Source organism: Hyperolius riggenbachi, chromosome 5 (genome assembly GCF_040937935.1).
Source record: "Hyperolius riggenbachi isolate aHypRig1 chromosome 5, aHypRig1.pri, whole genome shotgun sequence".
Classification (NCBI taxonomy): Eukaryota; Metazoa; Chordata; class Amphibia; order Anura; family Hyperoliidae; genus Hyperolius; species Hyperolius riggenbachi.
This window is the reverse complement of record NC_090650.1, coordinates 266,991,925-267,006,385: the sequence shown is the minus strand read 5'-3', so window position 1 is coordinate 267,006,385 and position 14,461 is coordinate 266,991,925.

The window sequence follows — 14,461 nt, the reverse complement described above, 5'->3', positions numbered from 1 at the left end:
TCGGACTTCGACCTCACTATTCGAGTCGGTATTTGAGCTCATTATTCGAGCTGACTATTCGAATTGGCCTTAAATAGCTTCCAACACTTGTTTTGAGGGTGAATGATGCAAGAAACATCTTTTTTTCCAAGTAACAACAGCAAGTGATTATGTGGGGATGTTCCTTTAAAAAAAAAAAAAAGGTGGAAAGAGAAGTTGTGTCCAAAATGTTGTTCAGTACTGTATATACTTCTTCTTCTTCTTTATCTTCTATATCTTCTTCTTCTTCTATATCTTCTTCTATATCTTCTTCTTCTTCTTCTATATTGTCTTCTTCATCGTCTTCTTCATCTTCTTCTTCATCTTCATCTTCATCTTCTTCATCTTCTTCATCTTCTTCTTCTTCTTCTTCATCTTCATCTTCATCTTCATCTTCTTCTTCATCTTATTCTTCATCATCTTCTTCATCATCTTCTTCATCATCTTCTTCATCATCTTCTTCTTCATCTTCTTCTTCATCTTCTTCTTCTTCGTCTTCTTCTTCTTCATCTTCTTCTTCATCTTCTTCTTCTTTACTTATTTCTCTTTTATATTTTTTTTTAAAGAAATGCAGCTATTTTTGAGCGTAATAAATAGCTGGTTGCGCATGCATGTTGGAAGCGCCATTGTATGTGCTCCCTGGCAGTGGAAACACACAGACAGCAGGAGGTAAAATCAGCAGCAGGAGGAGGAGGATGATTGTGTGGCAGCAGGCAGTCAATGAGGCAGGCAGCGAGATGAGACATAATAGGCTGTGGTACCTAGCGGTGGTACCAGGCCGTAAATACACAGCATGAGGTTCCAGACAGCGGTCGTGAAGCCCACATCATGTCCAATACACAACTGGGACAACACAGTTTTCAACCCGGACACCTCTAAAAATAATATCACACAGTATTAATAAAAAGTATATATAATTTTTTGGTTTTTTTAAAGAAATGCAGCTATTTTTGAGCGTAACAAATAGCTGGTGGCGCACGCATGTTGGAAGCGCCATTGTATGTGCTCCCTCGCAGTGAAAACACACAGACAGCAGGAGGTAAATTCAGCAGCAGGAGGAGGAGGATGAGTGTGTGGCAGCAGGCAGTCAATGAGGCAGGCAGCGTGACATAATAGCCCTGGTACCTAGCGGTGATACCAGGGCTGTAAATAAACACAGCTGGAGGTCCCAGACAGCGGTCGTGCAGCCCACATCGTGTCCAATACACAACTGGGACAACACAGTTTTCAACCCGGGCACCTCAGAAAAATTAAACCTTTTTTTTTTTATGGTTTATTTGTTTTGTTTTTACAACAAATTACACAGACAGATATAGCTATTGTTTGATGTAATAGCTGGTGGCAGAGTGGCAGCAGAAGGTAATTCTGTGTACCCTGGCAGTGGGAAACACAGACAGACAGCAGCAGCAGCAGGAGGAATGGAGGAGTAATGTGAGCAACTATTGTTTGACGTAATAGCTGGTGGCAGAGTGGCAGCAGAAGGTAATTCTGTGTACCCTGGCAGTGGGAAACACAGACAGACAGCAGCAGCAGCAGGAGGAATGGAGAAGTAGTGTGAGTGTGGCAGCAGGCCAGGCAGGCAGCGTGACATAATAGCCCTGGTACCTAGCGGTGATACCAGGGCTGTAAATAAACACAGCAGGAGGTCCCAGACAGCGGTCGTGCAGCCCACATCGTGTCCAATACACAACTGGGACAACACAGTTTTCAACCCGGGCACCTCAGAAAAATTAAACCTTTTTTTTTTTTTTATGGTTTATTTGTTTTGTTTTTACAACAAATTACACAGACAGATATAGCTATTGTTTGACGTAATAGCTGGTGGCAGAGTGGCAGCAGAAGGTAATTCTGTGTACCCTGGCAGTGGGAAACACAGACAGACAGCAGCAGCAGCAGGAGGAATGGAGGAGTAATGTGAGCAACTATTGTTTGACGTAATAGCTGGTGGCAGAGTGGCAGCAGAAGGTAAATCTGTGTACCCTGGCAGTGGGAAACACAGACAGACAGCAGAAGGGCAGTACACAGCAGCCCACTGTAGGTGTAAAATGTGTGGCTGCAGGCGACGTAATAGTCAAAGTGAACCAGGCTGGCTTAGTGAGCAGGAGCCAGGAGGTGGTAAAGGGTGGTAAGGCACATTAACGATGGTTCTTCAGTTCATGTCCCCCTCTCGCCGACAACAGGGGCCAGGAACTCGCCTTCTACCCACGCCTGGTTCATCTTGAGAAACGTCAGTCTGTCCACAGACTTGTGAGACAGACGTGAGCGTTTCTCGGTGACCACGCCACCAGCTGCACTGAAGCAGCGCTCGGACAGCACGCTGGAAGGGGGACAGGACAGCACTTCCAGGGCGTACTGCGCCAGCTCGCTCCAGATCTCCAGGCGCTTGACCCAATACTCCATGGGATCAACAGGGGCATCGCTGTCAAGCCCGCTGTAGGACCCCATGTAGTCAGCCACCATTCGGGTCAGGCGCTGGCTGTGACCGGAGGAGGATGCTGCTGCATGCACCTCCTCTCTAGTCACTGCTGCCGGAGCCTCTACAGTCCTGCAGAGCTCGTTGCTGAGAGACAGCAGGTCTGTGGGGCGCTTGCTGCTGGATGCAGGCACCTGCTGCTGCCTCTGTGCTGGCTGGACAGTGGGGGTGGAAGGCTGGGGGAAGGCTTCCTCCAAGCGCTCAACAAGGGCCTGCTGCAAGCTCCTTATTTGTTGCGCTGGGTCTCCTCCTGCAGGCGGCAGGAACTGGCTCAACTTCCCCTTGAGGCGTGGGTCCAACATCATGCTGATCCAGATGTCCTCCCTCTGCTTCATCTGGATCACCCTGGGGTCCTTGCGCAGGCACGTCAGCATGTGCGCTGCCATTGGGAAGAGGCGGGCCACGTGTGGGCACATCGGCGGCAGTGCTGTCCTCATCCTCCTCCTCTCCCTCCTCAGCCTCATCCTCTCTCCACCCCGGCACCAACTCAGCTGCACTGTGCTGATCCCCCTCATCAGCAGCAAGGTCAGGGACCTCCACCAAGTCCTCCTCCCCCTCAGAGGTGGACTGTGCAGCTGCATGACGCTCCTGCTGGTCCAAGGCTGCCGCTCCCTGTTCCAGCAAAGCATCAAGGGCCCTGTTCAGCAGACAAACCAGGGGCACCCACTCGCAGACCATAGCATGGTCCCTGCTCACCATGTTAGTGGCCTGCAGAAAGGGAGCCAGCACTAAGCACACCTGCTGCATGTGCCTCCAGTCATCATCGGGGACGATGGACGGGATGTTGCTGGTCCTGTCCCTTCTCTGAGCGGCGGACACAGTGGCCTGGGCAAGGTACTGGTTGACAGCGTGCTTCTGTTCAACCAGACGCTCCAACATCGCCAGGGTGGAGTTCCAGCGAGTCGGATCGTCAAGGATCAGCCGATGGCGTGGCAGCTCCAGCTCCTTTTGCACGTCTTCCAGGCTCGCACAGGCTGCAGCCGAGCGCCGGAAGTGACGCACAACGTTCCTTGCTGTTTCCAGCAGTTCGCCCATCCCCTGGTAGGTGCGCAAGAACTTCTGTACCACCAGGTTCAGCACGTGGGCAAGACAGGGGATGTGGGTCAGGTTTCCCCTGTCTATTGCGGCAACCAGATTGGCCCCATTGTCGGCCACTACCTCTCCGACTCTGAGGCCTCTGGGGGTCAGCCAAATCCTCTCCAGCTCCTGAAGTTTGGCCAACACATGGGTTGCCGTCAGTTTGGTCTTCCCAAGGCTGACCAAGTGGAGCAGCGGTTGGCAGTGGCGGGCCAGACAGTGAGTGCACGCACGCGCACACACGCGCAGGAGCTAGCCTATGAACAGTGACTGAGTGAGTGTCCCAAGTACAGTAAGTAAGTAGTTACAGTCAGGAAGTACAACTAGAAATTACAATAATCAGTAGTAATCACAAGGAAATAGAGTGTGTGTACACTACAGACAGTGAGTGCACGCACGCGCAAACACGCGCAGAAGCTAGCCTATGAACAGTGACTGAGTGAGTGTCCCTAGTACAGTAAGTAAGTAGTAACAGTCAGGAAGTACAACTAGAAATTACAATAATTAATCAGTAATCAGAAGGAAATAGAGTGTGTGTACACTGCAAACAGTGCACGCACACACACACGGTCACACGCAGGAGCTATGAACAAACAGTGACAGTGAGTGTCCTAGTACAGTTATATAACTACAATACAAAATACAATCAATCAGTAGCTAGTAAAGGACAGCAGAAATACTGGTATAGATGAGAAATAAAATAATAGAGTACAGGAGAGAACAGCTGAGCTGCCCACACAGGCAGGCCCTGAGGCCTAAAGTTGTGTAAGCTTGCCTGCAGCAGCTGGCTCTCTAGTAACACACAAGCTACTAACTAAAATACAATGTCTATCTAACTAACAACAATATAGGTGTATATAGGAGGTGTATGTGAGCAAAAACGCTAGGTGATTGACCACAATAAAGCTCTTGCTAAGCCAAAGCACAAAGAAGCAGATCTCTCTCTGTACAAAGTCAGGCAAGGACGGAAAAACCGAACATGGCGGCCGCTATTTATAGGGTAGGGGCTGGCCAGGGTCCCCCTCAGTGATTGGCTGCCGTCAGAGGGCCTGGGAGCCCTCTGATTGGCTCTGAGGACAATCTGGGCTATGACGCTATTCGAGCTCGGTATTCGAGCTCGAATAGCGCTGTTAGCTCGAATAGCGCGAATAGTGAATGTGCTATTCGAGTTCACTCGAATAGCCCATTCGAATATCTCCAGCTATTCGGAGCTCGAATACCGAGCTCGAATAGCTGAAAAAGAGCTCGAATATTCGAGCTACTCGAATATTCGAGCTCTGTTGAGCACCACTGCCAGTCACACAGTGACCAACTGTGCAAAGTTCAAGAACCCTGCCATTAACAGTAAAGGGCTGCAGTTTACATTTTTCCAGGGAAATCTGTTTTGACTCCCCCCACTTTTTGTAACCTTGACACACAGTCACTCAATGACCAAGTTTGTGAGCTTTCAGGTTCCTGGCATCAAAATTGTCTGAATGGAAGCAGTTTATCTAGCAAAGAAATCTGATTGGCTGTTTGTGGCTCCACTACTTTAGTGAATTTGAACCCCAGTCACCAGTGGCATAGCTGAGGAGCTGTGGGCCCCGATGCAAGTTTTACAATGCCCTCCCCCCCCCCAGCATGCTTTAGATAACAATTGATACGGCGCACCAAAACCTGCCAATGGCAACTACAGTGTCAGAGGTGCAAGAACGGGATGGGGAACAGTTTGTTAATGATTGCCACAATTCAAAGTATCTATAGAAGTGATTATTATGAGCACAGGACCAATAGAGAGCTAATACTGAAGTTGAGGGAGGGCCCTTCGGGGCCCCTCTAGCTCAAGGGCCCCGATGCGGTTACAACCTCTGCACCCCCTATTTCTACGCCCCTGCCAGTCACTTAATGACTGACTGTAGCAGGTTTGAGGCCTCTTCTATAAACAGTGTAAGAATGGCATCAATATCAATATTCCCCTTGAAAATCAATAGGTGAATTTTGATTGGCTGTTGTAGGCTCCACCCACTTTCCTGAATATTAATCCCAGTCACCCAGTGACCAACTGTGTCAAGTTTGAGAACCCTGCCAATAACAGAATGGCTGATATTAATCTAACAAATCTGATTGGCTGTTTGTGGCTTCACCCCCTTTAGTGAATTTGGACCCCAGTCACCCAATGACTGACTGTATCAGGTTTGAGGCCTCTGGCATTAACAGTGTAAGAATGGTAGCAATGTAAATATTCCCTTTGAAAAATCAATAGATGAATTTTGATTGGCTGTTGTAGGCTACTCCCACTTTCTGAATATTAATCCCAGTCACCCAGTGGCCAACTGTGTCAAGTTTGAGAACCCTGCCATTAACAGTGTAAGAATGGTTGCAGTTTATATTTTCCAATGTTAAAAATGTAGTTGTTGGTGCCGCCCACTTTTTCTAACTTTGACATACAGTCACTCAATTATCAAGTTTATGAGCTTTGGGGTCCTTGGTATCGATAATTTGTATACTCCTATTGAAATTAAGCAAATTTGATTGGCTGTTTGTGGCTCCGCCCCCTTTCTGAATTTGAACCCCAGTGACCAACTGTACCAGGTTTGAGGCATCTGCTATTAACAGTGTAAGAATGGCAACAATTTAAATATTCCCTTTGAAAATCAACAGGTGTCATGTACCTGGAGTTATGGAGACCGTTATGCTGAGGACAGCAACTCCTGCAACTTACCAACCAAGGGCCCTGAGCTGGGAACAGGGTACTCTGGTTGGCACGGGGCAGAAGTGCTCGCAGAACCAGTGGTTGGAGTAAACCGGAACTGGAGACTTCCGCAGGACGGGTCTGGTACTGCAATGACCCGTACACCAGTGTTGGTCTTGACACGCAGATCCTGTAGTCAGTAGGCAGGAGAGCAGATCCGTGAACAAGCCAGGGTCGGTAACAGAGCGGGTAGTCAGACAAGCAGGGTTCGGCAACAAAGCGGGTTCTCAGACGGGCAAGGTTCGGCAGCAGAGCGGGTAGTCGTAAGTAGCAAGGGTCAAAGCCAGAGCGGATAGTCAGACAAGCCAAGGTCAGCATGGAGCAGGATCAGGATACAGGCAGACAGAATGTCAGGTCACGGGAACCAAACTAGCTGCAATACTACAGCACAGAGGTCTGGGCTCTCCAGGCTTAAATAGGCCTTTTGGCGCGCACCGCGCAATGCGCGCACGGCGTAGCGCGTCACGCACGCACGGTGCGACGTGCTGCGCGCGCATGCGCACACACGAACGCGCGCATGCGCAAACACACGCGCGCGCCCGCGCACGCGCAAACGCGCACAAACAAGAAAGATGCATAAAACAGACATCCCTGCGCGCGCGCGCAGACGGCCCTCACACCAACGCCTTTCAGCGCTAATGCTCACGCCGCACAACGCAACACGCACTGGCGAGCACCGACAGACCACCCTGCAAGGAGGCCCGCCGGGACCCCCCAGGACGCCTGCCAGCATCCGCATGTGCCAGCCGCCTCGCCTGGACAGGTAACTGACCGTGACAACAGGTGAATTTTGATTGGCTGTGGTAGGCTCCACCCATTTTCCTGAATATTAATCCCAGTCACCCAGTGACTAACTTTGCAAAATTTGAGAACCCTGCCATTAACAGTGTAAAGAATGGCTGCAGTTTATAATTGACCAGTGAAATGTGTTTTTGGCTCCGCCCACTTTTTGTAACCTTGACACCAAGTCATGCAATGACCAAGTTTGTGAGCTTTCAGGTTACTGGCATAAAAAATGTGTGAATGGAAGCCGTTTATCCAGCAAGGAAATATGATTGTCTGTTTGTGGCTCCGCCCCTTTTGGTGAATTTAAACCCCAATCACCCAATGACTGACTGGTGCAAGTTTGAAGCCTCTGCCATAAACAGCGTAAGAATGGCAGCAGTTTCAATATTCCCCCTGAAAATCAATAGGTGAATTTTGATTGGCTGTTGTATGCTTCACCTGCTTTTCTGAATATTAATCCCAGACAGAACCCTGCCATTAACAGTGTAAGAATGGCTGCAGTTTACATTTTACCATTTAAAATGAATGGCTGAAATTTGATTGGCTGTTTTATACTCCGCCCACTTTTCCTGGATTTGTGACCAACTGTGCCAAGTGTGGGGACTCTGGCTTGCTTACTGTGAGAATGGCAGCCTTTTCCATTTTTTCCATTGACATGAATGTGTGGAGTCTGATTTGTTGTTTGTAGCTCCGCCCAGGTGTTCAGGGGCCGGAGCTACAAAGGCACAGTAAATGCACCTGCAGTACCAGAACTAGCAAGGGCTGAAACCAATTACACTATCTCTTCCCAGGTGGTGAGCGCTTTGTACTCCCACCTGTATTTATCTAGCAGCATGTGGCTACTTAAAGTGACACTGAAGTGAAAAAAACGGAAAATTGTATACTCACCTAACGGTAATGTTCCTTTCCATGTGCATCCATGGCAGCATACATATGGGTTAAGCCCCACCCCTACCAATTAACAGGACCTTAGCTGTAAAAGAAAGTGGCCCCTAGTGAGCAGCATTCTCATTGACTAGCCAAACCAGAGAACAGCAAAAAGTCAACAAAAGGAAAGGGAGGGAAATCCCTATGCTGCCGTGAATGCACATGGAAAGGAAAATTACCGTTAGGTGAGTATACAATTTTCTGTTTTCCATATGCCTCTATGGCAGCATACATATGGGATTTAACTAGCAGGAAAAAAAGTAAGGGTGGGATAAGACTTGCTGACCAAAAATAATTTCAATTAAGGCTTTAACAGATTCAGAAATAACTTTCTTTCTAAATTAAACTGAAGCGGAGGCTGCTGGATTGACTCTGAAATGGGCAATGAAAGTATGGACAGAGGACCAGTTGGCCGCCTGGTGAATCTTTGCCCGGATAGCGAAGGTGGCACAGGGGACAGCTGTGCTCTGAGAAGAGTGCACTGTTATGCCACCCAGAGGAACAAGGTCAAAAACCCTGATAATAGGCTAGCTTTAATGAAGAGATCTTTTGAGTTTCATGTTAGCTGGCTCTTTCTCAGACCTGATGGAATTATAAAGAGCTGTTCTGATTTCCTGAAGCTCCCTTGTTACATTCACATAGGCTCTAAGTGTTCTTGCAACATCTAGAACATGCAGATCAGAGGAATTTGTATCCATAAAAGATGGCACTGTGAGATCCTGATTAAAGGGAAGCCCGGAAGTAAAGTGCTGTAGTGGTCTCAAAACTACTGAGTAGAATGTCAAGAATGAGCCCCTAGCTCCTGGAGCTCGGAAACTATTCTGTCCGAAGAGATAGCGACTAGAGGCATAGTTCTTAAGGTTAAGTCTCATCTCCTGCAGTCTTCCAATGGGTCAAAAAGAGGTTTTGCTAGGTAACTGAGAACCTGCACAGTTCCCACTTTGGAAAAAGGTTGCAATTAGGATGCTTGTTTTTGGTGGCAGCCTTCATAAATTGCACTATTAGAGGATGAGAGACCCAGCAGTGATCCGTCAAAGCAGAGATAGCAGCAACCTGCACTTTGAGAGTGCAAGCCAATTGTTTTTGTAGGCCAATCTGGAGGAAGCTAAGAATATGTTGTGCTGGTGGAGCCATTGGATCAAAATTATTTATCAGAGCAATTGAGAAAAAATATTTTCCAGTTTGTGGTAGTTTTCCCTGCTTTTAGCAGTGTGTTTATCAATGATTCTGAGTTTACCAGGTCTCTTAAGCTTCCTCCCACAATCCTTAAGCCATTAAATTAAGGGATTGAGGAGACAGATGATAAATTGAGTCCTGGGACAGGGGGTTTGGTCTGACTGGAAGAGGAATAGGAGGTTCCAACTTCAGGCTCCAAATTAGAGGGACTCATGGCTGGCATGGCCAAAATGGACCCACTTCCAGGAGTACCACTTGTTCTAGGAGGAGTCTCCTCAGAATTTTGAAGATAAGTGGAGTTGGAGGAAAAAAAACAGAGACCATTCAGAAATTTCAGGTGTTGCCAGAGCACCCTGAGCCCTTGAATGTGGGGGCGAATCTCCTTGAGCTGGCATTTAGTTGATGTAGGTTGCCATCAGGCCCACCTACCCAATGGTCACAGATCACTCTGGATATATTTTATTGAGTAGCCACAAGCTATTGCCTCAGTCCCCTTGATTGAGAAAATCTGCCGCAGAGTTCTGAGGCCCTATGAGATAGACTGCCATGGTGCTGCAGAGATTGCTCTCTGCACTGGAGATAATATTGCTGACCTCTAACATGAGGAACAGACTCCTTGTGTCCCTCTGCTACCTGATATCAAAGACTGACGTCTCATCCCAGTGATGGCTGAAGGTCTGAAGCACCATACAAGCCACCCTGTGTTTGAGTATATTTGCAGGGATCGATCAGCTTTGTTTTGACTATTTTACCTAGGCTAATACGACCTGTAGACATGTCAAACCATGCTTGCATCTTTACGAGTTATGGGTGAACGATTGGTTAATAGTTGTTGAGCTTGTGTTTAGCCACCACCGCAGACAGTCTCATCGTGGGAGTGAGAAGGATGGTCTGAGAGTAACTCTGGTGGTTTCATTGATGGAGAAACTCTAGTTAGAATGGGCAGATGTGCCAGTGAACCCATTTGACCATCTGGATTGTTGATGATGAAGTGCCCAGGAGGTGTATACAACACCTTGATTAAAGAATATAGTATGATAATCAGCACTCGCAAACTTTTGGCAGCAATTTTCTCATCTGGTTACTGCATTGGATATAGATTGGAATCTTGCTCCCGGAAAGATTAGGTCCTCAGAAGGAGTGAGGTGGTTTTCCTCCTTGTTTGTTAACTAGCCAAAGACGGACAGTGTTTGAAGAAGAATCTGTTGCTAACACAGTAGAGCCTTGGGATCTGAGGCTAGCAACAAAAGATTGTCTAAATAGTGATAAAGTTCTAACTTTGCTTTCTCAACTGAGCCACCAGACACACTAGTACCAAAAAAGGTTGTCATGGCTGTGATAATGTCGAGAAGGAGGATGGTTACTGGAGAAGAATGTTACCAACTGCATGGTGGAAAGAAGTTTGAAATTATGAATGTATCTGCCAAGTCTATTGAATATATTCAGTTCTGTAAGGGAATGGCTGGTCCATTCATTTGTTGTAACTCCATCTTGAATGTTTTTTAGAAAGATGAAGATTTAAGAATTTCAGATGCAGTACTGAATGCTGATCATCTGACTTCTTTACAATGAAGAGAGGAGAGTAGACTTCCTGAAAGCGCTCCTCTTCTGGAACCAACATAACAGACGTTTTTTGCAATGAGTCATGAATGTAAAAGAGCAGGTCTCTGTAAAGACAAAGTGACTGAGTGGTGGAGTGAACTTGCACATCCAAGAAAAACCGAACCACTCTGTATCTGTGGCCCACTTGTCCTTTATTGTTTTTGTCCAGATAATATGGAACTGCTGAAGTCTTGCAGCTACTATCTGGACTTCAGAATTGTCAATAGGACTCTGCGCTGACTGCTTTGTGAGCTTATGGAGATTAGCATGTGAAGTTTGCCAATTCGTATGGTCTGGTCTTTCCTTCTGCAATGTCTTCTCTCCTTTGATATAATACCAGCCTTGGTGACTGTTGGTTGCCAGATCCAACTTGTTACTAAAAAGATTTCTTCCATCAAACAGAATTTTAAACACATTTTGTTGGAAGCTGGGATCAGCAGACTAGATTTTTTTTTTTTTAACAGGCCAATTCACTGTCATGGCAAAAAGCCTGGCATATTAAGTGGACTGGACAAAATCTATAGCCGCTTCCCTAATAAACTTAGAGACAATATGAACGTTCTCTAAGCTGCCAGGATAGAATCCTTGTCCACTTCCGTGGCAACTGAAGATAGAGCCAGGGCTGGTTTACATGCCCCTCCAGTACTGGTATACACCATCGTTAAATCTATGTCAAGTTTATGGTCTAGGACATCTTAAAAAGTAATCAAGACTTTTAACCTTACATGGCATGCAAGACACATGACTGACATGTCCACCATGGAAGCGAACGCTAGGACTGGAGAATTTTCTTGAAGAAAAAGGATGATGTTTGGAAAGTCTGCTTTTTCAGGAAGGACTTTCTCCTTACCTTTTCCCATTCATCTTTATTTGATCTCTTTCAAGACAGGAAAGGAGAATGATAATTATTTCAGACGTTTCTTAGCCTGGAGAAGGGTTTCCTCTTCCCAGTGAATGGCTTCACAGATGGTTTGGATAAAGGAGAAATAGAAACCAGATATCTGTATGCTCACTCTCATTGGATTCATGCTAAACCATAGATGATTGAGGATATTCAGTATCTTCATTGATTTGCTGGGAGGATGCTTGGGGACCAAAGAGCCTACATAGGAGTCTATTGATTCCTGGACAGTCTGCTCTGTCATCTTGGATGTGTGCATCTGATGGAACTCTGGATCTTTTCCCATCTGGTGGAAACAGATCTACTTTACTGTTTTCCCTGGCATGGTTCTGTCGCCACAAGCCCAGCAATCTGGGGGACTATGGTGCCTTTAACTGGGACCTGATCCTCCAGTTTCCAGGCAGATTATTTACCTGCTCCTTGAGCAGGATTCTGAGTGATGATATAAAGATCTAAAGCAGGATCTCAAATAATGACAAAGAACTAATGTCCTAGAACTGTGGTGGGAACTTGCCCTCCTTTGTTCTCTTCTTCCTGGGCTTGTATATAAAAAGTACAGCTCATTTATGGAAGGTGTGCTTTCTTTTTTTGTAGAAAAGCGGGGTCACTTACCTGTATGACTCTTACCTATTGACCTTAGAATTATCTGTTTCTGGCACAGTGTGATCCAGAATGCAGTCCAACAGACCGCAAGAGATGAAATAAGTAAGATAAGAGGTACATGAAAGGTAGCAGAAAAATAAGAAATCAGATAATACTTTCATGCAAGGAATGCTATGTCATTTATATTGCACATAGTACACAATACTGTTCATATAACTGTTTATAATGAGAATGGCAGATGATAAAATATAGTACATAGTGCTACCAAGATACTTGGAATAACTTACCTCCTCCTGCAGCTTGAGAAGCATTACATCAGAGGGACAGCAAATAATAGTGCCTTTACCTTTAAGCCAGACATAGAGGGAGGTAGTGTTGCAGCCAGCACAGTCCTGTGTGTATCCAGCCTTGTGAGAGGAGGGGAGGAGAGCTCAGCTGTGAGGAGATCTCTGCTGTGTCCAGAGCAGGGATTGGAGAGCAGTCACTGCAAACACTTCCTGGTCTGATGGCTGTGCGTTCCAAGCTGGAATGCACTCTAAGCCATGTTACATAGTTACATAGTTACATAGTTACTTTGGTTGAAAAAAGACATACGTCCATCGAGTTCAACCAGTACAAAGTACAACTCCAGCCTGCTCCCTCACATATCCCTGTTGATCCAGAGGAAGGCGAAAAAACCCTTACAAGGTAAAAATTCCTTCCCGACTCCAGATGGCAATCAGATAAAATCCCTGGATCAACATCATTGGCATTACCTAGTAATTGTAGCCATGGATGTCATTCAACGCAAGGAAAGCATCTAAGCCCCCTTTAAATGCAGGTATAGAGTTTGCCATAACGACTTCCTGTGGCAATGCATTCCACATCTTAATCACTCTTACTGTAAAGAACCCTTTCCTAAATAAATGGCTAAAACGTTTTTCCTCCATGCGCAGATCATGTCCTCTAGTCCTTTGAGAAGGCCTAGGGACAAAAAGCTCATCCGCCAAGCTATTATATTGCCCTCTGATGTATTTATACATGTTAATTAGATCTCCTCTAAGGCGTCTTTTCTCTAGACTAAATAAACCCAGTTTATCTAACCTTTCTTGGTAAGTGAGACCTTCCATCCCACGTATCAATTTTGTTGCTCGTCTCTGCACCTGCTCTAAAACTGCAATATCTTTTTTGTAATGTGGTGCCCAGAACTGAATTCCATATTCCAGATGTGGCCTTACTAGAGAGTTAAACAGGGGCAATATTATGCTAGCATCTCGAGTTTTTATTTCCCTTTTAATGCATCCCAAAATTTTGTTAGCTTTAGCTGCAGCGGCTTGGCATTGAGTACGATTATTTAACTTGTTGTCGATGAGTACTCCTAAGTCCTTCTCCAAGTTTGATGTCCCCAACTGTATCCCATTTATTTTGTATGGCGTTAGACCATTGGTACGACCAAAATGCATGACTTTACATTTGTCAACATTGAATTTCATCTGCCATGTATGTGCCCATATAGCCATCCTATCCAGATCCTGTTGCAATATAACACTATCTTCCTTAGAGTTGATGATTCTGCACAATTTTGTATCATCTGCAAAAATAGCAACATTGCTCACTACTGTATCCACTAGGTCATTAATAAATAAATTGAAGAGCACTGGACCCAGTACAGACCCCTGTGGGACCCCACTGCTAACAGTCTCCCATTTTGAGTATGATCCATTGACCACAACTCTTTGTTTTCTGTCCATTAGCCAGTTCCCTATCCAAGCACACAGACTCTTCCCCAGTCCTTGCCTCCTCATCTTTTGCACCAGACTTTTGTGGGGAACAGTGTCGAATGCCTTAGCAAAGTCTAAGTATATCACATCTACAGCATTCCCAATATCCATATTAGCATTCACTACCTCATAAAAGCTGAGCATGTTAGTCAAACAGGACCTGTCTTTAGTAAACCCATGTTGATGCTTCAGAGCCTTTCACTGTGAGACAGGGGAAGCAGGGAGACGCTGCAGGACCTGGAGAGGCTGAAGTATGCCTCACATGATGGAGCCTGAGCAGTCAGCAGACAGAGGAAGAGAAACAGGTGAGAGGGATCACACTGAACATTCAGCAGCACTGAATACCCAGCAGGAGAGGCGGAACTATGCCTCACATAATGGAACCTGAGCAGTCAGCAGACAGAGCA